General features: G+C 44.2%; 1 protein-coding gene across 1 annotated transcript in view; it reads right to left on the bottom strand.

The window, feature by feature from the left end:
• TRPM2 (transient receptor potential cation channel subfamily M member 2) overlaps positions 1–25938 on the bottom strand; it is a 1766051-nt gene that overhangs the window by 363738 nt on the left and 1376375 nt on the right. The gene's annotated exons all lie outside the window — the stretch shown is intronic.

The raw sequence follows: 25938 nt of genomic DNA, 5'->3' as shown, positions 1-25938 counted from the left end.
TTGTCAATCACATGGTGAGGGCGGCTGGATTGTTGCCTCACATGTGGTTGCCGCTGGCAACATGTTTGTGCTTGGCAGCTTGCTGCAATCTGCATGCTATTACACCTGGCAACCTGTCTTTGTAGGTGTGCCTTTTTATATGTTTGGTGTGCACGAAGTTTGGGTGTGTGCACTGTGATAGTTTCCCTTCACTTGTGGCTGCCCGAGGCAACGTGTTGTATTGTGTACATGTGGTGGCAGCGTCTCGGCCTTCTGGCTGACTCCCAGGACACGGTTGCCACGCATGTCGTTGCCTGCGGTAACAGCTGCAGTGTGATAAGGGTTTGTACACTTCCCCTGTATGTGGCTGTTTTCCCTTGCCTGGTCTAGGAAGGGTTAACTCCCTTCTGTGTGTGTGAACACTGGGTGTGTCTGTGTGGGTGTGGCTACTTGGGCCTATATAGCCTCTGCTGAGAGCAGTTGTCAGAGGGGTACTTCAGCCATGGTCTGCTGGAGTCATCCTCCTACTTTATACCATCTGCCAGTGAAGGCCACCCTTGTGGTCATAAATGTTGTTATGTGATCAGGGCCGTCTTTGCCACAGGGCAAAAGGGGCAGCTGCCCCAGGCCCAGTTGCTCCTGGGGGCCCAAGGGAGCTCTGTTTCCCGACTCCCATTTATTAGTGACTGCGTCGCTAGGTTAAAACATTCAGGGCCTGGGCCCCTGATGTTTTGTCCCAGGCCCCGAATGTCCTCCCTGCCTGCTAGAATCGAATACACTGGGTGTAGAGGTGAAGGACCTGTGGTGACATCACAGGTCATGTGATCAGCAAAGCAGGCTGTGATAGGATGACCTGGATGATGTCACCATCATGTGACCAGTGCAGGGTTGGACCGGAGTGAAGAGGAGGAGGAGCCTAATGCTGATGTCTGATGAGGACTGGAGAGGTAAGTGAAGGGACAGGGAGAGGCAGAGCAATGCTGGGAGTTGTAGTTATTTAACTGGGATGTATGTTAGGGCTGAAGGGAGGGATGTTATTGACATGGAACTGTGTGCTTGAGGTGGCTGGGGGAGGGAGTGATGTTATTTACATGGGACTGTATGTTGAAAGTGGATGGTGGGGGGGAATGATGTTTATGTACATGGGACTTAAAGGGAACCTGTCACCGGGATTTTGTGTATAGAGCTGAGAACATGGGTTGCTAGATCACCGCTAGCACATCCGCAATACCCAGTCCCCATAGCTCTGTGTGCTTTTATTGTGTAAAAATAACTATTTGATACATATGCAAATTAACCTGAGATGAGTCCTGTCCCTGACTCATCTCACATACAGGACTCATCTCAGGTTAATTTGCATATGTATCAAATCGGGTTTTTTACACAATAAAAGCACACAGAGCTATGGGGACTGGATATTGCGGATGTGCTAGCGGCCATCTAGAAACCCATGTCCTCAGCTCTATACACAAAATCCCGTTGACAGGTTCCCTTTAATGTTTAGGCTACGTTCACACTTGCGTTTGGGGATCCACTTGTGAGATCTATTTCAAGGCTCTCACAAGCAGCCCCAAATGCATCAGTTTAACCCCAATGCATTCTGAATGGATGCGGATCCATTCAGAATACATTCGTTCGGCTCCGTACGGCCCCCCGTTCCGTTTTGGAGGCGGACCCTAAAATGCTGCAAGCAGCGTTTTTGTGTCCGCATGGCCTTGCGGAGCCAAACGGATCCGTCCTGACAATGTAAGTAAATGGGGACGGATCCCTTTGCATTGACTCAAAATGGTGCAATTGTAAACGGATCCGTCCCCCATTGACTTTCAATGTAAGTCAGGATAGATCCGTATTGGGACTTAGAAATTCAAATCTAATACAAACGAATCGGTCCTGAACTGATGCATTCGTTTGTATTATCGGTGCGGATCCGTCCTGTACAAGTACAGGACAGATCCGCACGAACGCAAGTGTGAAAGTAGCCTTAGGGGGTGATGTTTACATGGGACTGTGCGTTGGAGGCGGCTGGGGAGGAGGTGATGTTATTTACATGGGACTGTATGGTGGAGGGAGGATTATAACTGCAGGGGGCACTGCAGATCCAGGGGACATTATAGGCGGTCTTATTACTACTGGGGGCTCTATAGGAGGGTCTTATAGATCCGCCTTATTTCTACTAAGCGCACTATGGGGGCCTTATTACTACTGAGGGGTCTGTAGGGAGCTTTATTACCACTGGGGGAACAATAGGGGGCCTTATTTCTACTGGGGACTCTGTGAGGGTATTATTAATATGGGAGGGCTCTTCTACTAATGGGGGCATTGTTGAGGAGCATTATCACGGTTGGGGCAGTGTTACTAATGAGGGCATTCTAGAAGGGAATTACTATTGGTGGGACTATGAGGAGCACTATTACTATGGGGGGCAGTAATGTTTCTTCAGGATAGTATTTGGGGGGGGAAGGGGCGTAACTAAAGGCTTATGGGCTCCGGTGCAAGAGTTCAGCTTGGGCACCCCCCTTCCCTCAGTGCTTTGTGTGTCTTCTTATGCGGCACAAGTGTCTTTGGGCCCCTTTATGCTCCTGGGCCCGGTAGCGACTGCTACCTCTGCACCCCCTATAGCTACACCCCTGGGGGGGGGGGGGGGCACAGCAAGCAGCAGGATAACACTGTGGGGACTCCAGTTGGGGGATAATGATAGAATGTGAGGAAGCTAAGATGTCTGTGTGTCACACTCTGCAGAGACGAGGCGGCTGAGAGAAGTTGTCCAGACCGAGTGGAGAAGATGATGAGAGAGAAGATCTACAGAGAAGATGATGACAGAGAGGAGACGTCACCTGGCGGCTCTGGACGTGACAGGTAAGTGCTGCTGTATAGCAAGTACAGCAAAGTGCAGGGGGGGGGGGATCCAGGGGGCCCAAGTAAATTCTTGCCCAGGGTCCAATCAATATTAAAGACGGCCCTGTATGTGATGTTAAGTTTATGTTTATGTGGTTTCTGTTATTATTGCAGCTATGGTTCTGGCTTCCTGTGTGTTTATGTGTGCTGTGTCCTTTTATGTCTGTGTGTGGACTTCAGCACTTGTGTCCAGGGATCCAGTCAGTGTGTCTGTGGCAGGTAGGGGTGGAAGTCTTTCACTCTCCTGCCATATCCATAGTCTGTTTATGTTTATATCCCCTTGCAGCTCGGCCAGTTTAGACTCCTTTTTCTCCGCATCCAGGAGGAACAGGTGGTCTACCCAGCTCCTAGTTCAGTGATCGGCGGAGGGTGAGTAGGGATCCAAGGTTCCTGAGCATGAGCCCTCCTACCTTCAAGGTCGGCTCAATCAGCTAGGAGTCGGGGTCAGATTAGGGATACGTTAGGAGGTGACCTGCTCTCTTATTCTGTTGTCCTGGCCGAGCAGCGACTAACATCTCGTGGCATCGCACGGCTGAGGGTTTTCCCCATCCTCAGCCGTGACACATCTAAGGTGATCATTAAAGCCTACTAGGCCAACAATGGGTCCACACTGCAGAATCATTGTTTTCTGGGTCACTTAACTGTCACTGAACTACCTCTGCATGACCATAGGCTTTGAAAAACCGCCATCGCCTGCAATCTCCCAAACGTGCGCACGAGCACAGTCATCACTACACCAAGATTGACGCATAGAGGAATAAAATTTATGTCATGAGTGTGCCAACTATTGACAACTCTTTGCGGTTTTCTAAACTCTATTCGATACACGTCCCCTGATAGGGGCCATAACAGGGATTAAACTGATAGGAATAGTACTACTTAACATACCACTCATATCGGCTGGCACAGTACATTGCACGGCGCATGCGCAGTGCCCCAAATTGGAAGTAAGAGGACCAACCAAGCATCTTTTTCCATCCCCCGGTTCCTAAAATCTATTCCATACACGGCCCCTGATAGGGAACGTAACAGGGATTAAACTGATAGGAATAGTACTACTTAACATACCACTCCTATCGGGTAGCACAGTACATTGCATGGCGCACGCGCAGTGCCCCAAATTGGAAGTAAGAGGACCGACCAAGCATCTTTTTCTATCTCCCGGTTCCTAAAATCTATTCCATACACCACACCGGCCCCTGATAGGGGACAAAACAGAGATTAAACTGGTAAGAACAGATTTTTTAAATTAAAATAAAAGAGGACAGCCTCTGCGGAGCTGGGTATTTTTTGGCCGCGTTACTGAACGCTCATGCGTCCTTTTGCGGAGGTGAAAAACCTGGTCAGTCAAACCCAAGGCAACATCATCGACCTCATCCCATATGCATTTTTTCTGGAGCGTTCCCTGCGAAGAGTGCTGGATCAGGCCGTAGATGAGCATGAAGAGGAAGAGTTGTGGTCACCATCACCACCAGAAGCAGCCTTGTCGTAGTCGATTGCTGGACCTGCGGCAACGCAGAGAGAGGAGTCTGAAGAAGAGGAGTCAGAGGAGGAAGGTGGCTTTGAGGAGGTGGAAGACCAACCACAGCAGGCGTCCCAGGGGGCTTGTTGTCACCTTTCGGGGACCCTTAGTGTTGTACATGGCTGGGTGGAGGAAGAGACCTTCAATGACGTCAGTGAGGACAAGGAACAGGACATGGCTAGCTTGGTATCCAACCTGGTGCAAATGGGGAGTTTGCGGTTGTGCAAATGGACTGTTTGCGGTTGTTTGCAGTGCGTTAAACGGGGAGTTTGGTCTGTCCGAGTTTGGTCTGTCACTGTGAAGTGGGCGTAACCCTTACACTACTTGATCGATACAACATCATACCTGATGTTTTAAAGCATGTTATTCCAAACAATTTAGGAATGTTAGGTGATTTATGCCCTTTATGGATTAAAACCAGACTCTATGTCAACTACGTAATTTTCCATGGGAGTTTTGCCATGGATCCCCCTCCAGCATGCCACAGTCCAGGTGTTAGTCCCCTTGAAACAACTTTTCCATCACTATTGTGGCCAGAAAGAGTCCCTGTGGGTTTTAAAATTTGCCTGCCTATTGAAGTCTATGGCGGTTCGCCCGTTCGCAAACATTTGCGGAAATTTGCGTTCGCTGTTCGCGAATGGAAAATTTTATGTTCGCGACATATATATATATATATATATATATATATATATATTGTGGTGATGTGTACAGTATAAGTGCTGGAAGGCATGTATATCCCTCCCAGATACCTCAGCTGGATGAGATAAATAAAATCCAGAAAGCTGCAGGGGTTTCAGCAAAGCATAGTTTGCTGAGACAGTTGTGTTTACATTTTGTTCTGGGCTGGATTTCATTTGGACTAGTGGATAGGTTTGGTAGTGGGATCAGCTAGTCCACACCCTTTCAGTACAGGTGTTGTCTTTTACCTGAGGTGATCGCAGATGAGGCCTGCTGTAATCAAGGAGGAATAAAACCAACCCTCTGTGTGCCAGTCTGGGGAGAGAAAACTTGGAAACAGAGGCCTACAGAGGCTCTGGGTGGTCTCAGCCAGGAGGGCTGAGGGGCCACGAGGCTATGTGGAGCCTGAATTCTTCCCTGTCCGGACTTGTGTCTGATGAGCAGACCTGCTAAGGCTTGGAGCCGGAGACCCTGTGTACAAGCTGTGCTATGAGGTGAGTCAGGGAAAACTACTGTGTATTAGGAAGTGCCTAGACGGGCAGGTGTTTATTTTGAATGCTCATGTTTGTGCGGGTGCTGAAGTGCCTCAAAAAAGCACCAGTTTGCCATTTATCTCTATAATTTAGTCTAGTTGGGTGAGAGTCCTTGTTATATATATCGTAAATCTCTTTAGTGGTGATTTTCTCATTTGTTTTAATGTTTTTGAGGATATCTGAGATAGTGTTTGGCAGTCTTATTTCCGGTGTAGGGTATTTAGATAGGCGAGTTTTAAGTTTTTGGTATGTTTTTTGTTCTTTGTCTTCTAGGTCGTATTGGTTTTTTATGGATTCAAATTTCCTGATTGTGTTGTTTTCCATCACATTTTGGATGTATGTTACCCCTTTTTCTGACCATGTTGTTAGTGTTTTGAGTCCAGGGAAAAGTGATAATGATGTGAGTGGAATTTTATGTGTTATCAATTCTTTTTGCTCTAAGTATGCGAATTCTTTGTTGTTCCATATTTCCAGGGCTACTTTGACGGTCGGAGATATGTTGTGGAATTTTCTGGTGATTCTATCGTTGTTTAATACAAGGTGTTGCCAGTTGCTTACATTGTTAATTTCAGTTTCTATCTTGACCCATCTTTTTTGAGTGTCGGGTGTTTTGAACCAATCTGTAGATTGTTTGAGAAGATTCGCTTTATAGTATGCGGATATATTAGGTACAGATATTCCTCCATTTAGTGCTTTCTTGTTGAGTAGATACGAGGCTATCCTGGGTCTTTTTTTTATTCCAAATGAAGTTAGACATTTATAGCATTAAATCCCAGAGAATGGGAAACTGCTTACACTAATTTACGCAAAGCAACGACATGCACACTACATAGGGAGCAGTTCTTTAAGACTCAATCGAGATGGTACTTTACCCCAAAGAAGCTACACGACATATATCCAGATCATACAGACCAATGCTGGAGAGACTGCGGCAAAGTGGGTACGATCAAACACATTTTCTGGTCATGTCCCAAGTTAAAATAACTAGGAAAAGACTTAGACAGCCTCATCCTACTGATCACAGGAAAAAACAATGTTCTCAAACCGGAACTTTTTCTTTTAAACATTGGATCTGAAAATATACCACCAGAATGGAGAAACCCAATATGTCACATTATGATTGCTACTAGACTTACTATAGCGAAATTATGGAAGACAAAAACCATACCATAAATAAACGACATTATCTCTTTGGTATCTAAAAACTACATAGCAGAACAGGCTTTCGCGTGGCAGTTAGGGAATGGACAAAAGTGTAGAAAAAAATGGGAATGCTGGTTGAAACATTTCCCAAGTAATGTTTAGGACATACTAGAACATACTCATTTGTACACAAAAACAGACTCACAAGGACATGATTGAAGCCGGGGAGAACCAGACCATGAACTAAACCAAAGTTGAGAAACTCAACAAGCACCTGGAATGACCAGATGTTGATTCAGGAAATAACGACTGAATTTGAGTCTCCTTTCATTAGAGACTTGGATGAACTAATGAAGTCACAACTTCAGAACCGATCAAAAATCACTGCCTCACCTGCAGTTTCAAAATGTTAGTTATTTAACTCACATTATTTGTATTCTTTTTTCTTTTTCTTTAAATTACAAATGGAATGACGAATATACAACATGTAAACATTATTAATAACATGTAACAACATGTAAAGTATTACAATTCCATGTCTGTACCTAGTGTTAGTTATTTAGCTCACATTATTTGTATTCTCTTTTTTCATTCTTTAAATTACAAATGGAATGAAGAATATACAACATGTAAACATTATTAATGACATGTAACAACATGTAAAGTATTACAATTCCATGTCTGTACTTATAATTTTCTTAAATTTGCAAGTGTATCTACACTTTGAAAAACTTAATAAAAAAATATTTTGAAAAAAGCACCAGTTTGGACATTAAATCCTGTTGTCTGTGAATAAGTTTGTGATTGTGACCCACTAAGAGAGAGCGATCCCTCACAATATATACTGGTTTATTTACATAAAAATACCCCCATAAAAAATTAAATTCCAACCGTGCTTGATGCTCAGTTTCAACTTAATACATACAGGTAAATAGCTGCCACACAATGGGTATTGGTGCATTAATCACATATGTATGCTGCTTAATTAAATTGAAACCCCCTCCCCAAAAAAAGTCTTTGCGACCATGTGGAAACTGAAAATAAGTAAATGGACAATTGAGGCTTGACGCTCAATTTCGACTTAACACACACAAATAGATTGCTTCTATACCTTGTGTCTTGTAGTAATCATATACATATATGTATATATTTAATTAGAGGTAACAATAAATAAAAATATGTTAATTCCAACCATGTGAAAACTTAAAATACATACGACTGATGCTGGACGCTCAATTATACCAAGGGTATTGCAGCAATAATCGCATATACAGGTGAAACTCGAAAAATTTGAATATCGTGCAAAAGTCCATTTATTTCAGTAATGCAAATTAAAAGGAATTGCATTAATGCAGCTTAAAATATGAATTTTGTGAAAAGGTTCAATATTCTAGTCTCAAAGTGTCACACTCTAGTCATCTAATTAGTCCATATCCACTGAGCAAAGGGTACCTCAAAATTGTGACTTTGGGGTTTCATAAGCTGTAAGCCATAATCATCCAAATTATAACAAATAAAGGCTTGAAATATCTCACTTTGCATATAATGAGTCTATCTCATATATTAGTTTCACCTTTTAAGTTGCATTACTGCAAAAAATTTACTTTGCACGATATTCGAATTTTTCGAGTTTCACCTGTATATGCTGCTTAATTAATTGGAACCCCCCCCCCCCCAACAACAACAAAAAATATAAAAATTGAAATTGTGACTGTGTGGAAACTGTAAATACGTACAGGTAGATAGACAACTGGCTTGACGCTGAATTTCAACTTAATACTATAGTTGAGAAGACACCTGGATGTTCGGGTTCAACGAGTTCGGCTGAACTTCACAAAAAAGTCATGGAAAGAGCTAGAGGGCTGCAAATGCCAGCAAAATGTGGTTAAGAGCATGGCAAGTGCTCTGCAAACAAATGTGCATAGGGAAATGACTTAAAATAACATAAAATACGTAAAAATAAAGAATAATAATCTTGATCTTGGAGGACGAGGTCCATATGGAGTAGGAGGTGGAGGAGGCGGTGGATGTGGCAGTGTAGGTGGATGTGGCAGTGTAGGTGGAAGCGGCGGTAGAGGATGAGGAGGTAGCCAACACTGGTTTTTGGTTTTCATTTTCATTTTTTTGTTTAAATTAGGGTACACCCCAAAACATTGGGAAATATAACCTGTTATAACCCCCTCCAGCCGTGCTAAACAAACGTTCAGACAATACAATAGGAAGTTGAGGAGGTGGTGGATGTGGCGGTGTAGGTGGAAGCGGAGGTGGTGTAGGAGGAGGTAGCCAACACTGGTTTTTGGTTTTAATTTTGGGAAATATAACCTGTGATAACCCCCTCCAGCCGTGCTAAACAAACGTTCAGGCAATACACTAGCTGTAGGGCATGCCAGCACCTCCAGGGCGAAAAGGGCAAGCTCAGGCCATATGTCCAATTTGGAGACCCAGTAGTTGAAGGGGGCAGACCCATCATTCAGTACGTGTAGGCGTGTGCACACATACTGCTCCACAATTGCACCACGTTCCCGTGATGTCCACGATCCAATTGGATATCTGCTCTATCAACTTTCAGTGTTCTTTTCTGCGCCTACCATGTTGATCACGGTGAGCGACAAATCAGGGTTCCACGCCTGAGAGGGAGCGTGAGAAAGGGAGACCACATCCAAGGGAGGTCAATGGCTGCAATGTGTTCAAGCTGAAATGTGGGACAAGTTAATAAGGAGAAGGATCAAATGAAAGGGCCAATTAAAGACAAATTTTAGAAATTTTGGTCCCTGTCACCTATGCAGAGCAGGGGTTTATTCATGGCAAAAATGGTAAAATGCCACCGAAGTATGTAACAGAAAAATTTGTGAAATTTATTAACCTGTCTACTAGGTAGAGCAGGGGTATATAATAGCCAAAAATTGGTGAATTTCACCCGAAAATGTAACAGACAAATTAGTGAAATGACATAAAATAAAATACGTACAAATTTTTAAAAATTATCTTGATGTATGAGGTGGAGGTCCATATGAAGTAGGAGGTTAAGGAGGTGGTGGATGTAGCGGTGTAGGTGGAAGCAGCGGTGGAGGAGGACGAGGTAGAAACACTGGTTTTTGTGTTTAATTATTATTATTTTTTTTAATTAGGGTACACCCCAAAAGAGTGGGAAATATTAAAAATACAACAATGATCAATTGCGCTGTAGTATAACAATGGCTGGGTAAGGCCGGTATACATGTCTATTCTGCACAAGGTACAGACAAGTCCTGTGGGATCCATGCCTGGTTCATTTTAATGAACGTGAGCTTGTCCACATTGGCTGTGGACAGGCGGCTGCGCTTGTCTGTAATAACGCCCCCTGCCGTGCTAAACACATGTTCAGATAATACACTGGCTGCAGGGCAGGCCAGCACCTCCAAGGCATAAAGGGCAAGCTCAGTCTATATGCCCAATTTGGAGACCCAGAAGTTGAAGGGGGCAGACACGTCATTCAGTACGTGTAGGCGTGTGTACACATACTGCTCCACCATGTTGCTGAAATGCTACCTCCTGCTAAGACGTTTCATACCAGCTGGTGGTGCTGGTTGTTGTGGTGTGCTGACAAAGCTTTTCCACATTTTGGCCATGCTAACCCTGCCTTCTGAAATGCTGGTGGTGACCCAGCTGCGTTGGTGACCTCTTCTTCCTCCTCTGCGGGACGTATTTCGTCTGTGTCCTCTGTATCCCCCCATCCACGCACCAGTGATGGCCATGACCTGGCTTGGGTACCACCCTGCTGTGAACACGGTTCCTCCACCTCCATCTCCTCCTCCTCATCCTTCACCTCATCAACCTCCAGAACTGTGCCCTGGCTGGACAATTGTGTACCTGGCATTTGTGGGTGCAGGATCCCACCCTTGGAACCACTTGGGAATGACTGGCCGGAAACCCTATGAAATAATCCCTCTTCCTCCTCCTGTGCCACATCCTCTTGCATCATCGCCAGAAGCGTTTTTTTAAAGTGGCCTAGAAGTGGGATAGTAACGCTGAGAACTTCCATGTGGGGTTGAGGACCTCATCATCCTCCACATCATCTTCCACCCAGTCTTCACCCTTGCCCTCCTTGTCGGTCTGCACAATTTTGAAAGCCACAGCAGTTGGCACCTGTGTTTCGTCATTAACCGAGACGTGCTGCGGTGGTCCTCCCATGTACTCATCTTGAAAAATAATTGGTTGGGCATCGGTGCACTCAATCTTTTCCACTTCTGGGTACAGGGCTAGGTAGATGGCCCTGGGAAAGTCATCAATAAGCAGAAGAGACTGCTGCATGACTCAGAATGCTTGGCTGATTTGCAAGAGGGCAAGTTGAAAGACTGATGTACATCGGCTGCAGGTGCTAACTATGATCTTTCAGCAGGAGACGATGTGAAGGAACTGGAGGCACTGTCAGAAACTCAATCTACTATTGCCTGTACTTGTTCTGGCCTCGCCATTCGTAGAGCCGCATAAGGCCCGATCAAATAACGCTGAAGGTTCTTTCGCCTACTCGCTCCTGAGGAAGGTGTTTCACTTGTGCGTGTAGCTGGCACAGATTGACCACATCCTCTCCCTGCAACAGGAGAGCCACGTCCCTTATTCGACTCTCTCCTCATTCCCCGCAAATTTAGGTATCTTGCCCAAAATAACAGAATATAACAGCAGTATCTAAAGCGTGTATTTCACACTGACAGATGCATCAAAGGCTGCAAATTTAGAATTTGGCCCAAAATGGGTGTTTTTTTTCAATAACAGAAGATAATAGCAGTATCTAACGCGTGTATTTCACGCTGACAGATGCAGCAAAGGCCGCAAATTTAGTATTTTGCCCAAAATGGGTGTTTTTTTTAATAACAGAAGATAACAGCAGTATATATAACGCTTGTATTTCATACTGACAGATACTGCATAGGCCCCAGATGGAGGGTATTGCCAAAAATGGGTGCTTTTTTAAACCTAGAAACCTATTGCTGTATTTCAAGCTTGTATTTAACAATGACAGATGCAGCAACGCTGCAAAATTATGATTTTGACCTACTGTAACTGGGTGTTTTTTTTTAATAACAGAATATGACAACAATATTTAACGCTTGTATTTCACAGTCAGAGATGCAGCAAGGGCTGTAAAATTTAGTATTCTGTCCAAAAAGGGTGTTTTTTTAAAACCCAGAAAATGATTGCAGTATTTCAAGCTTAAATTGCACACTGACAAATGCTGCATAGGCCCCAGATGGAGGATATTGACAAAAATTGGTACTTTTTTAAACTTAGAAAATTATTGCTGTATTTCAAGCTTGTATTTAACAATGCCAGATGCAGCAAACGCTGCAAAATTAGGATTTTGCCCTAAATCAGTGTTTTTTTAATAACAAAATATGACAGCAGTATATAACGCTTGTATTTCACACTGACCGATGCAGCAAGGGCTGTAAAATTTAGTATTCTATCCAAAAAGGGTGTTTTTTTAAAACCCAGAAAATGATTGCAGTATTTCAAGCTTAAATTGCACACTGACAAATGCTGCATATGCCCCAGATGGAGGGTATTGCCAAAAATGGTTGATTTTTTAAATCCTTAAGGACACAGCCATAGTTCACCTTAGGGACCAGGCCATTTTTTGCAAATCTGACCAGTGGTGATAACTTTAAAACGCTTTGACTTATCCAGGCCATTCTGAGATAGTTTTTTCGTCACATATTGTACTTTATGACACTGGTAAAATGAAGTAAAAAAAAAAAAATCATTTTTATTTATAAAAAAATACCAAATTTACCAAATTTTTTGAAAAAATTGCAAATTTCCAAGTTTCAATTTCTCTACTTCTATAATACATAGTAATACCTCCAAAAATAGTTATTACTTTACATTCCCCATATGTCTACTTCATGTTTGGATAATTTTGGGAATTACATTTTAGTTTTTGGGGACATTACAAGGCTTAGAAGTTCAGAAATTTTCAAAAACACAATTTTTAGGGACTAGTTCAGGTCTGAAGTCACTTTGTGAGGCTTACATAATAGAAACCACCCAAAAATCACCCCATTCTAAAAACTACACAATCATGGTATTCAAAACTGATTTTACAAACGTCGTTAACCCTTAAGGTGTTCCAGAAGAGTTAATGGCAAATGGAGATAAAATTTCAGAATTTAGATTTTTTAGGCAAATTTTCCATTTTAATTCATTTTTTCCAGTAACAAAGCAAAGGTTAACAGCCAAACAAAATGCTATATTTATTGCCCTGATTCTGTAGTTTTGCAGAAACACCCCATATGTGGCCGTAAACTACTGTACGGGCACACGGTAGGGCGTAGAGGGAAAGGTGCACAGTGTGGTTTTTGGAAGGCAGATTTTGCTGGACTGGTTTATTTACACCATCTCTCATTTAAAGGCCCCCTGGAGCACCCCTAGAGTAGAAACTCCATAAATGTGACCACATTTTGGAAACTATAAGATAAGGTGGCAGTTTTGTTGGGACTATTTCTAAGGTACATATAATTTTTGGTTTATCTATATTACATTTTTTTGAGGCAAGGTTAACAAAAATAGAAATTCTGAAATGTCATCTCCATTTGCCATAAACTGTTGAGGAACACCTAAAGGGTTAATAAAGTTTGTAAAATCAGTTTTGAATACCTTGAGGGGTATAGTTTCTTAGATAGGTTCGCTTTTATGTAGTTTCTACTCTAGTGGTGCATCAGGGGGGCTTCAAATCTGACATGGTGCAAATAAAAATAAAAAAGTTATCTAAATCTGCCTTCCAGAAACCATATGGCATTCCTTTCCTTCTGCGCCCTGCCGTTTGGTCATACAGCAGTTTACGACCACATATGGGGTGTTTCTGTAAACTTCAGAATCAGGGCAATAAATATTAAGTTTTGTTTGGCTATTAACCCTTGCTTTGTTGCTGGAAAAAAACTGTTTAAAATGGAAAATGTGCCAAAAAATTGCTGTTTTGGCACCGTTTTTATTTTATTTTTTATGACCGTGTTCATCTGAAGGGTTAGGTCATAGGGTATTTTTATAGAGCAGATTCTTACGGATGCGGTGATACCTAATATGTCTAGTTTTTTTTAATTCATTTATGTTTTACACTATATTATCTTTTTTATAAACAAAAAAAAACATTTTAGTATCTGCATAATTTTTTTTTTAGTTTTTAGCCGATTATCTTAGGTAGGGGCTCATTTTTTGCGGGATGAGAAGATGGTTTTATTGGCACTATTTTGTGGGGAATATGACTTTTTGATCGCTTGCTATTACAATTTTTGTGATGTAAGGTGACAAAAAAATACCTTTTTTTTGCACCATTTTTATTTTAATTTTTTATCGTGTTCATCTGAGGGGTTAGGTCATGGGGTATTTTTATAGAGAAGATTTTTACGGACGTGGTGATACCTAATATGTCTACTTTTTTTTATTTATTTTAGTTTTACTAAATAATATTTTTGAGAATTTTTTTTTTTTAGTTTTATGGTCGCAAGTCTGAGAACCATAGTTTTTTTTATCCTATTGTCAATGGCTAAATTGGGATATAAATTTTGTAATCCATGGAAGTGTGGTACTCCCTGAAGCAACCGTCAATGCAGAGGCCCGGATAATCGGGGCACGTGTCACACTGAGTAGTGGTGTCCTTCCGTATCCCCCTCCTGTGACACACTCTGCACTTTTTTGGGGTCCGTCCCTTCTTTCCAGTATGGGGGACCACACCTGGAAAGTAATGGCCAGGGACGATTCGGGCCCCTCCAGTTCCTGAGGTACTCCGGCCTGCTCTTTCCCGGTCAGAAAAGATCAGGGCCTTGAGGACTGCCTCATAGAACTGAATGAATGTCGCTGTGTTGCCAGCGCTCCGGGACAGCACAAAAGAGTTGTACAAGGCAACCTGTACCAAGTAGACCGCAACTTTTTTGTACCATGCGTGGGTTTTGTGCATGGCATTATATGGCTTGAGGACTTGATTAGAGAAATCAACTCCTCCCATATACCGATTGTAGTCGACGATACAATCGGGCTTGAGGACCGTTGCCGCGGTACCTCGCACAGGGACAGGGGCGATGCCGTTACCGTAAATTGTGGACAGTATATGGACATCCCTCTTGTCCTTATATCTGACCAGCAACAGGTTTCCACTGGTAAGGGCTCGTGTCGCACCCCTGGGGATAGGTACCTAGGAGGGGGTGGGTAGTGAGGTCGCGTTGATTTTTCTGCACGGTCCCACAAGCGGATGTGGATCTGGCGGCGAGGGACTGGAACAAGGGCATACTAGTATAAAAGTTATCCATGTACAGGTGGTAACCCTTATCTAGCAGTGGGTGCAGAAGGTCCCACACAAGTTTCCCGCTAACACGCAGAGTGGGGGGACCTTCTGGGGGTTGAATACGGGAATCTCGCCCCTCGTACACACAAAACTTGTAAGTGTACCCTGAGGTACTCTCACAAAGTTTGCACAGCTTTACGCCATACCTCGCTCGCTTTGAGGGAACATACTGTCAGAAAATGAGTCTCCTCTTGAAAGCAATGAGAGACTCATCAACCGCGACCTCCCTTCCAGGTACAAAGGCCTGTACAAATTTGGCCCCAAAGTGATCGATGACCGGCCTGATTTTGTACAGGCGGTCATAGGCAGGATCACCTTGGGGGGAACATGCTGCATTATCTGAATAATGCAGGCATTTACGGATGGCCTCAAACCAGGAGCGTGTCATGGCAGTACTGTAAAGCGGGGCCTGGTAGAGGACATCCCCACTCCAGTAATGCCTGACACTAGGTTTCTTGACTAGGCCCATGTGCAGCACGAGGCCCCAAAATGTCCTCATCTCGACTGCACTGACCAGAGTCCAGCCACCGGCCTAGCCGAAAAGGAGCCCGGGTGTTGAGCAACAGACTGTTGGGCGTACAGGTTTGTTTGCTCCACCATTAGATTTACAAAGTGGTCACTGAAAAAAAGACTAAAGTAGTCGTATTCAGTGAAGCCCACTGTGGAAATCTGGATTCCTGGCTGGCATACAAAATCAGGAATCATGGGCTCAAAACGCTCTGGGGTATACCATACAAGTTCACCGGCAGGGGGCTCCGGTGGACTTAATTGGTGGGTCGGAAAACTAGTTCGAGCCCCAGAGCTGCTCAAACTAGGGTGGGCCACAGGGTCCATAGCAGGGCGGTCCCCTTGCCCTGCCGCCTTGGGGGCTCATCATCATCACTAGATGATAAGGACGCTGATGACAAAAGGAAAGTGGGGTCATCTTCGTCCTCACTGGAACTCTCAGAGTCGGAGGTAAGCTGGGCATATGCCTCCTCGGCCGAGAACATCCGGCGGGCCATAGGGGAGTGTGTTTGTGCGTGTGTGTGTGATAAACTTTATTTGGTGTGCGTGTGTGTGGGGGAACGGGTGTTCGCGAACTTACCCTAAACCTAACAGACAAAAAAAAGATTAACAAAAAAAAGGCAAAAAAATGTGAGAAAAAAAAAACACTTTTTGGATAAAAAAACTATATTTTCAGGCCTTGCAGCATCAGCACGTGTGATATTAGAGGCTTATATACTGCTGTCAAATTCAGTTGTTAAACAAACACTCGTTTGGGCACAAACAATTTAGTTGGCAGCCTTTGATGCAGATGTCATTCATTATGAGATACACCCTTAATATATTTGGGTTACATTCTGAGATTTTACATACCGCCATTTGGTGCACCAACATTGAATTCAGGCCTACACTGGTTCAGGCCCTGTGAGATACTCCCTCTACATACAGGGGTTTGATTCAGGGATTTGAAATACAGCCATTTGAAATATAGCCATTTTGTGCAAAGAAATATTTACTTCAGGCCTACACTGGTTCAGGCCCTGTGAGATACTTCCTCTACATAGAGGGGTTTGATTCAGGGATTTGAAATACAGCCATTTGAAATACAGCCATTTTGTGCAAAGAAATATTTACTTCAGGCCTACACTGGTTCAGGCCCTGTGAGATACTCCCTCTACATACAGGGGTTTGATTCAGGGATTTGAAATACAGCCATTTGAAATACAGCCATTTTGGGCTAAGAAATATTTACTTCAGGCCTACACTGGTTCAGACCGTGTGAGATACCCCCTCTACATACAGGGGTTTGAATCAGGCATTTGAAATACAGCCATTTTGGGCAAAGAAATATTTACTTTAGGCCTACACTGGTTCAGACCGTGTGAGATACCCCCTCTACATACAGGGGTTTGAATCAGGCATTTGAAATACAGTCATTTGAAATACAGCCATTTTGGGCAAAAAAATATTTACTTTAGGCCTAGACTGGTTCAGGCCCCGTGAGATACTCCCTCTACATACAGGGGTTTGTATCAGGCATTTGAAATAAAGCCATTTGAAATACAGCCATTTTGAGCAAAGAAATATTTAATTCAGGCCTATTTGGTTTAGGCCCTGTGAGATTCTCCCTCTACATACAGGGGTTTGATTCAGGGATTTGAAATACAACCATTTGAAATACAGCCATTTTGGGCAAAGAAATATTAAATTCAGGCCTACACTGGTTCAGACCGTGTGAGATACACCCTTTACATACTGTAAAGGAGAGGATTGTGGAACATCTAAAATCCCATGGATTGCAAGATGAAAAACAACATGGGTTTACTTCAGGGAGATCATGTCAAACAAATCTTATAGATTTTTTTGACTGGGTGAATAAAATAATAGATGGTGGAGGTGCAGTAGACATCGCATATCTAGATTTTAGTAAGGCTTTTGACACTGTCCCACATAGAAGACTTATCAATAAACTGCAGTCATTGAGCATGGACTCCCATATTGTGTGACAGACAACAGAGGGTTGTAGTCAATGGAGAACATTCAAAACAAGGTCATGTTACCAGTGGGGTTCCACAGGGATCTGTACTGGGACCAATTTTGTTTAATATCTTCATAAGTGATATTGCAAAAGGCCTCGCTGGTAAGGTTTGTCTTTTTGCTGATGACACAAAGATATGTAACAGGGTTGATGTTCCTGGAGGGAAACGCCAAATGGAAAAGGATTTAGGAAAACTAGAAGAATGGTCAGAACTCTGGAAACTGAAATTTAATGTGGATAAGTGCAAGATAATGCACCTGGGGCGTAAAAACCCAAGGGCAGAATATAGAATATTTGACACAGTCCTGACCTCAGTATCTGAGGAAAGGGATTTAGGAGTAATTATTTCAGAAGACTTAAAGGTGGGAAGACAATGTAATAGAGCAGCACTAAATGCCAGCAGAATGCTTGGATGTATAGGGAGAGGTATAAGCAGTAGAAAGAGTGAAGTGCTTATGCCGCTGTACAGAACACTGGTGAGACCTCACTTGGAGTATTGTGCGCAGTACTGGAGGCCATATCTCCAGAAGGATATAGATACTCTAGAGAGAGTTCAGAGAAGAGCTACTAAACTAGTACATGGATTGCAGGATAAAACTTACCAGGAAAGGTTAAAGGACCTTAATATGTATAGCTTGGAAGAAAGAAGAGACAGAGGGGATATGATAGAAACTTTTAAGTACATAAAGGGAATCAACTCGGTAAAGGAAGAGAGCATATTTAAAAGAAGAAAAACTACCACAAGAGGACACAGTTTTAAATTAGAGGGGCAAAGGTTTAAAAGTAATATAAGGAAGTATTACTTTACTGAGAGAGTAGTGGATGCATGGAATAGCCTTCCTGCAGAAGTCGTAGCTGCAAATACAGTGAGGGGGTTTAAGCATGCATGGGATAGGCATAAGGCCATCCTTCATATAAGATAGGGCCGGGGGCTATCCATAGTATTCAGTATATTGGGCAGACTAGATGGGCCAAATGGTTCTTATCTGCCGACACATTCTATGTTTCTATGTTTCTATGTTCTATTCTACTATTAATTAAACACCCATTTTGGGCAAGATCATAAATTCGAAAAATATGAGGAGAGCGTCAAATAAGGGAGGCTCAGGTTGTGGTGCTGCTGGTGGAGCTCCTGTTGCAGGGAGAGGACGTAGTCAATCTGTGCCAGCTACACGCACAAGTGAAACCCCTTCCTCAGGTGCGAGTAGGCGACAAAACCTGCAGCAGTATTTGGTCGTGCCTAATGCTGCTCTACGAATGGTGAGGCCTGAACAAGTACAGGTAATAGTAGATTGGGTTGCTGACAGTGGATCCAGTACCTTCACATTGTCTACCACCCAGTCTCCTGCTGAAAGATCAGAGTTGGCACTTGCAGACGATGTCCATCAGTCCATCAGTATTTCACCTCACCCCCTTGCAAATCAGCCAAGCAGTCTGAGCCCCAAGTCATGCAGCAGTCTCTTCTGCTTTTTGATGACTCTGTTAGCAGGGTTTCCGAGGGGCATCCACCTAGCCCTGCCCCAGAAGTGGAAGAGATTGAGTGCACCGATGCCCAACCACTTATGTTTCAAGATGAGTACATGGGAGGACCATCGCAGCACATCTCGGATGATGAGGAAACACAGGTGTTAACTGCTGGTGCTTTCGAAAGTGTGCAGACCGACAAGGAAGGCAGGGGTAAAGACTGGGTGGAAGATGATGTGGAGGACGATGAGGTCCTCAACTCCACATGGAATCAAGGTCATGCGAGTGACCTATGTATTTCGGAGGAAGAGGCTGTGGTCGCACAGAGCCACCAGCACAGCAGAAGAGGGAGCAGGGTGCAAAAGCGGAGCGGCCATCCTCTAGACAGTACGCCTGCTACTGTCCAACGCAGCAAGGGACCGAGCACACCAAAGCCAGCTCCAAGGAGTTCCCTGGCATGGCAGTTTTTCTGACAATGTGCTGACGACAAGACACGAGTGGTTTGCACGCTGTGCAATCAGAGCCTGAAGCGAGGCATAAACGTTCTCAACCTGAGCACAACCTGCATGACCAGGCATTTAAGTGCAAAGCACGAGCTGCAGTGCAGTAGACACCTCAAAAACCAAGAAAGGTCTCTGGCTCCTCCTGCTTCCTCTTCTGCTGCAGTCGCGGCCTCTTCATCCACCTCTGGAGTGACAGTGCCACCTGGCACACCGCAAACAGAGGATCTGCCAGCAACACCAACACCTGGGTCACCAAGCATCTCCACTATGTCCCACGGAAGCGTTCAGCTCTCCATATCCCAAACGCCGGAGAGGAAGAGGAAGTACCCGCATAACCACCCGCGATCCCAAGCCCTGAATGCCAGCATTTCTAAATTTCTGGCCTTTGAAATGCTGTCATTCCGTCTGGTGGAGACGTATAGTTTTAAAGGCCTTATGGCGGTGGCTGTCCCATAGTATGTCGTGCCCAGCCACCACTATTTTTAAAGGCGAGCCATCTCTTCCCTTCACAAGAAAGTAGGGGACAAAATCAGGTGTGCAATGTGGAACGCCATCTGTGGCAAGGTGCACCTTACTATGGATACGTGGACCAGTAAGCATGGTCAGGGCCGTTATATATCCATAACAGCACACTGGATAAATGCAGTGGCGGCTGGTCCTGAGGCGGATAGCAGTTTGGCGCATGTGCTTCCACCACCGAGGATTGCAGGGCGCTTCAGTTTGCCTCCTGTTGCTTCCTCCTCCTCTACTGGCTCCTCATCAGGTCAGCGTAACACCTTCCCCACCAACTTCAGCACAGCCAGGGGTAAACGACAGCAGGCAGTTTTAAAACGTATCTGTTTGGGGGACAAACCCCTTACCGCGCAGGAGCTGTGGACGGGCCTTGAACAACAGACCGATGCGTGGTTTGTGCCAGTCAACCTCAAGCGCGGCCTGGTGGTGTGCGATAATGGGGAAAATCTTGTAGCAGCACTAGGACTAGCCGGTTTGACGCACATCCCTTGTCTGGCACATGTGCTGAATTTGGTGGTGCAGAGATTCCTTAAAAATTACCCCGATATGTCAGAGCTGCTGCATAAAGTGTGGGCCATCTGTGTGAGCTTTCGGCGTTCTCACCCTGCTGCTGCTCGCCTGTCATCGCTGCAGCGTAACTTCGGCCTTCCCGCTCACCGCCTCATATGCGACGTGCCCACAAGGTGGAACTCCACCTTGCACATGCTGGCCAGAATGTGCGAGAAGCAGCAGGTGATAGTGGAGTTTCAGCTGCAGCACGCACGGGTGAGTCGCTCGGTAGAACAGCACCACTTCACCACCAATGACTGGGCCTCCATGCGAGACCTGTGTTCCTTGTTGCACTGTTTCGAGTACTCCACCAACATGGCCAGTGCCGGTAAGGCCTCAGCACACGACCGTTGTTTTATTCCATGTCCGTTGTTCCGTTTTTCGTGATTTTCTGCGGACCCATTGACTTTCAATGGGTCAGTTGAAAACTCGGCTAATGCATTTTGCGTTTGTCATCCGCGTCCGTGATCCGTGGTTCCAGTCCGTTAAAAAAATATAACCTGTCCTATTTTTTTCACGGAAAATGGTTCACGGACAAATTCAAGTCAATGGGACCGTGAAAAAACGCGGAGACACACAAGATTGTCATCCGCGTCCGCGTCAGTTTTTTTCATATCATTTGCATGGTAAACTTGACTTAGACTTTTTTTTACTTTCCTGCATGTCTGGTGATCCTCCAAAAATAAAGGAAGACACACGGAAACAAAAACGGAAACGGATCACGGAACAACGGAACCCCATTTTGCGGAACGGAACACAACAACGGTCGTGTGCATGAGGCCTAACGCTGTTCTCAGCGTTACTATACCACTACTATGCCTCCTTGAAAAAACGCTCCTGGCGATGATGGAAGAGGATGTGGCACAGGAGGAGGAGGAAGAGGGATCATTTCGTAGGGTTTCCGGCCAGTCATTCCCAAGTGGCTCCGAGGGATGGTTCCTGCACCCACAAACCCAAGGTACACAATTGTCCAGCCAGGCCACAGTTCTGGAGGATGAGGAGGAGGAGATGGAGGAGGAGGAACCATGTTCACAGCAGGGTGGCACCCAGACCAGCTCATGGCCATCACTGGTGCGTGGATGGAGGGGATACAGAGGACACAGACGATACACCTCCCACAGAGGACAGCTTTTCGTTGCCTCTGGGCAGCCTGGCACACATGAGCGATTACATGCTGCAGTGTCTCTGCAACGACCGCCGGGTTGCCCACATTCTAACTTGTGCTGATTACTGGGTGGCCACACTGCTGGATCCCCGTTACATGGACAACTTACCGTCCTTAATTCCGTCACTGGAGCGTGATCAAAAGATGCGCGAGTACAAGCGCACGCTGGTAGACGCGCTGCTGGTGGCATTCCCACCTCACAGCGGGGGCACATTGGAAGCACAAGGCGAAGGCAGATGACGAGGAAGAGGTCGCCAACGCAGCTGGGTCACCGTCAGCACCTCAGAAGGCAGGGTTAGCATTGCCGAAATGTGGAAAAGGTTTGTCAGCACGCCACAACAACCAGCACCACCAGCTGATATGGAACTTCTTAGCAGGAGGCAGCATTTCACCAACATGGTGAAGCAGTATGTATGCACACACCTATATGTACCGAATGACGGGTCTGCCCCCTTCAACTTCTAGGTCTCCAACTTAGGGCACATGGCCTGAGCTTGCCCTTTACACCTTGGAGGTGCTGGCCTGCCCTGCAGTCAGTGTATTATCTGAACGTGTGTTTAGCACGGCAGGGGGCTTCATCACAGACAAGCGCAGCCGCCTGTCCACAGCCAATGTGGACAAGCTCACGTTCATTAAAATGAAGCAGGCATGGATCCCTCAGGACTTTTCCGTACCTTGTGCAGATCAGACATGTATACCGGCACTGAGCAGCCATTGTTATACTGCAGCGCAATTGCTAATTTTTGTATTTTGGATATTTCACACTATTTTGGAGTGTACCTTAATTTTACTAAATTAAATTAAAACCAAAAACCTGTGTTGGCTATCTCGTCCTTCTCCACCGCCGCTTCCACCTACTCCGCTACGTCCACCGCTTCCTCAAACTCCTATTCCATATGGACCTCCACCTCATAAATCCATTTTTTTTTTTGTACGTGTTTTATTTTATATCATTTCACTACTTTGTTATTAACATTTTCTGGTGAAATGAACCAATTTTTGGGTGTATAGTACCACTGCTATACCTAGTAGGCCGGTTAAAAAATGAATAATTTGTCATTTACATTTTCTGGTAAAATTAACAAATTTTTGGGTGTATAGTACCACTGCTATACCTAGTAGGCCGGTTTAAAAAAGAATAATTTGTCATTAACATTTTCTGGTGAAATTAACCAATTTTTGGGTGTATAGCACCACTGCTATACCTAGTAGGCCGGTTAAAAAAATCTAAATAAAATTGTCATTAACATTTTTGGGTGAAATTCACCAATTTTTGGGTGTATAGTACCATTGCTATACCTAGTATGCCGGTTAAAAAAATAAATTGTCATTAACATTTTCTGGTGAAATTAACCAATTTTTGTGTGTTTAGTACCACTGCTATACCTAGTAGACAGGTTAAAGGGCTTCTTCACCCCCCCCATAAGTCATTTTTCATTTTTGGGCTACTTAAAATCCTTATACTGCGATTTAACAATATATACTGCTCTTACTCTTTTTCGTTCAGTAGTTTCTTAAAAAAAACAGACTTTTATAATATGTAAATTAGCTCTCTACCAGCAAGTAGGGCGGCTACTTGCTGGTAGCAGCCGCATCCTCCTATCAAAATGACCAGTACGGCGCAGGCGCGAGATTTAGAACGCAGACAGGGCCAGCCAGAGGACGAGAGCGCTCGCTGGCCCTGTCAATCAACATGAGGAGGGGGCGTCATTTTGATAGGAGGATGCGGCTGCTACCAGCAAGTAGCCGCCCTACTTGCTGGTAGAGAGGTAATTTACATATTATAAAAGTCTGTTTTTTGAAGAAACTACTAAACGAAAAAGAGTAAGAGCACTATACACTCACCTAAAGAATTATTAGGAACACCATACTAATACGGTGTTGGACCCACTTTTGCCTTCAGAACTGCCTTAATTCTACGTGGCATTGATTCCACAAGGTGCTGATAGCATTCTTTAGAAATGTTGGCCCATATTGATAGGATAGCATCTTGCAGTTGATGGAGATTTGAGGGATGCACATCCAGGGCACGAAGCTCCTGTTCCACCACATCCCAAAGATGCTCTATTGGGTTGAGATCTGGTGACTGTGGGGGCCATTTTAGTACAGTGAACTCATTGTCATGTTCAAGAAAACAATTTGAAATGATTCGAGCTTTGTGACATGGTGCATTATCCTCCTGGAAGTAGCCATCAGAGGATGGATACATGTTCTCATTCTGTTTACGCCAAATTCAGACTCTACCATTTGAATGTCTCAACAGAAATCGAGACTCATCAGACCAGGCAACATTTTTCCAGTCTTCAACAGTCCAATTTTGGTGAGCTCGTGCAAATTGTAGCCTCTTTCTCCTATTTGTAATGAAGATGAGTGGTAACCGGTGGGGTCTTCTGCTGTTGTAGCCCATCCGCCTCAAGGTTGTGCGTGTTGTGGCTTCACAAATGCTTTGCTGCATACCTCGGTTGTAACGAGTGGTTATTTCAGTCAACGTTGCTCTTCTATCAGATTGAATCAGTCGGCCCATTCTCCTCTGACCTCTAGCATCCACAAGGCATTTTTGCCCACAGGACTGCCGCATACTGGATGTTTTTCCATTTTCACACCATTGTTTGTAAACCCTTGAAATGGTTGTGCGTGAAAATCCCAGTAACCGAGCAGATTGTGAAATACTCAGACCGGCCCGTCTGGCACCAACAGCCATGCCATGCTCAAAATTGCTTAAATCACCTTTCTTTCCCATTCTGACATTCAGTTTGGAGTTCAGGAGATTGTCTTGACCAGGACCACACCCCTAAATGCATTGAAGCAACTGCCATGTGATTGGTTGACTAGATAATTGCATTAATGAGAAATAGAACAGGTGTTCCTAATAATTCTTTAGGTGAGTGTATATTGATAAATCGCAGTATAAGGATTTTAAGTAGCCAAAAAATGAAGCCCTTTAAACAATCAAAAAAATTGTCTGTTAAATTTTATGGTGAAATTCACAAATTTTTGGGTGTGAAGTACCACTGCTATACCTATTAGACCGGTAAAAAAAAAAAACATTTGTCAGTTACATTTTAGGGTCAAATTCACAATTTTGTGGGTGTAATATACCCCTCCTCTGACTAGTTGACAGCTTTATAAATTTCAATAATTTTTATTTTACATTTTTGGGTGACAATAAACAATTGTTTTCTGTCATAGACCCCTGCTCTACCAAGTAGACAGGTTAATTAATTTCTGTAACTTTTCTGTTACATTCTTGGGTTGACATTATACAATTTTAGACGTGAATAAACCTCTGCATAGGTGACAGGGAATAAAATTTCAGAAATGCTTCTTTAATTGATGCACGCCACCTCCTTTGATTCAATGCTTAAAGGGATTCTGTCATCAGAAATGAGCCCTATAAGCTAAACATATGGCGATGTCCCTTGTAAAACACTGAATCCTAAAGTGAGTTTATCAAATGCCCCTGTGGCTCTATATTAACCGCTTTACGTCCGCCCATAGGATATAAACGTCCTATGGGTGGACGTCTATTTCTGAAAGCACGTTTTAGAACGTCCTTTCAGAAATAGCAGCTGCACGCTAATCGTGCAGCTGCTGATCGGGTTGCCCGCTGTCAGTGACAGCAGGGCAACCCTAAGACAAGGCAGGGACAGTGCCCAGGTGTCCCTGCCTTCCAGATCGCTGCATACACAGCGCTCACCGAGCGCTGTGTATGCAGAGAAGGAAGCGCTATGCGCTTCCTATTCTGGCCCGGCGGTCATGTGACCGCCGGGACCGGAGAGTGCAGGGGCTGTGTGAGGTCTCTCACAGACCTCTATCAGCCCTGCTCTGAGGCTGTACAGCGCTGGATTGCTGCTGTACAGCCTCTCTAGGGGTGTATTTGTCCTGTAACTGGGGCTACTATGTCAGCCCCAGTTACAGGAGAAATCAACAGTGAAAAAAAAAAAAAAAAGTGAAGTAAATGTCCCCCAGAGGTCTTGTATGACCTTATGGGGGACGAAAAGTGTAAAATAAAAAATAAAATAAAAAAGGTTGAAAAAAAAAAAAAAAAAAAGTCCCCCAGTAAGGAATGAAAAAAAAAAGTTAAAAATAGAAAAAAAAAAAATAAAGTATACATATCAGGTATTGCCGCGTCCGTAAAAACCAGCTATATAAAAAT

The sequence above is a fragment of the Bufo bufo genome, chromosome 7 (assembly GCF_905171765.1).
Source record: "Bufo bufo chromosome 7, aBufBuf1.1, whole genome shotgun sequence".
In the NCBI taxonomy this organism is placed as follows: domain Eukaryota; kingdom Metazoa; phylum Chordata; class Amphibia; order Anura; family Bufonidae; genus Bufo; species Bufo bufo.
Note: the sequence above shows the minus strand (reverse complement) of the source record. Positions and strands in the feature narration are given on the sequence as shown.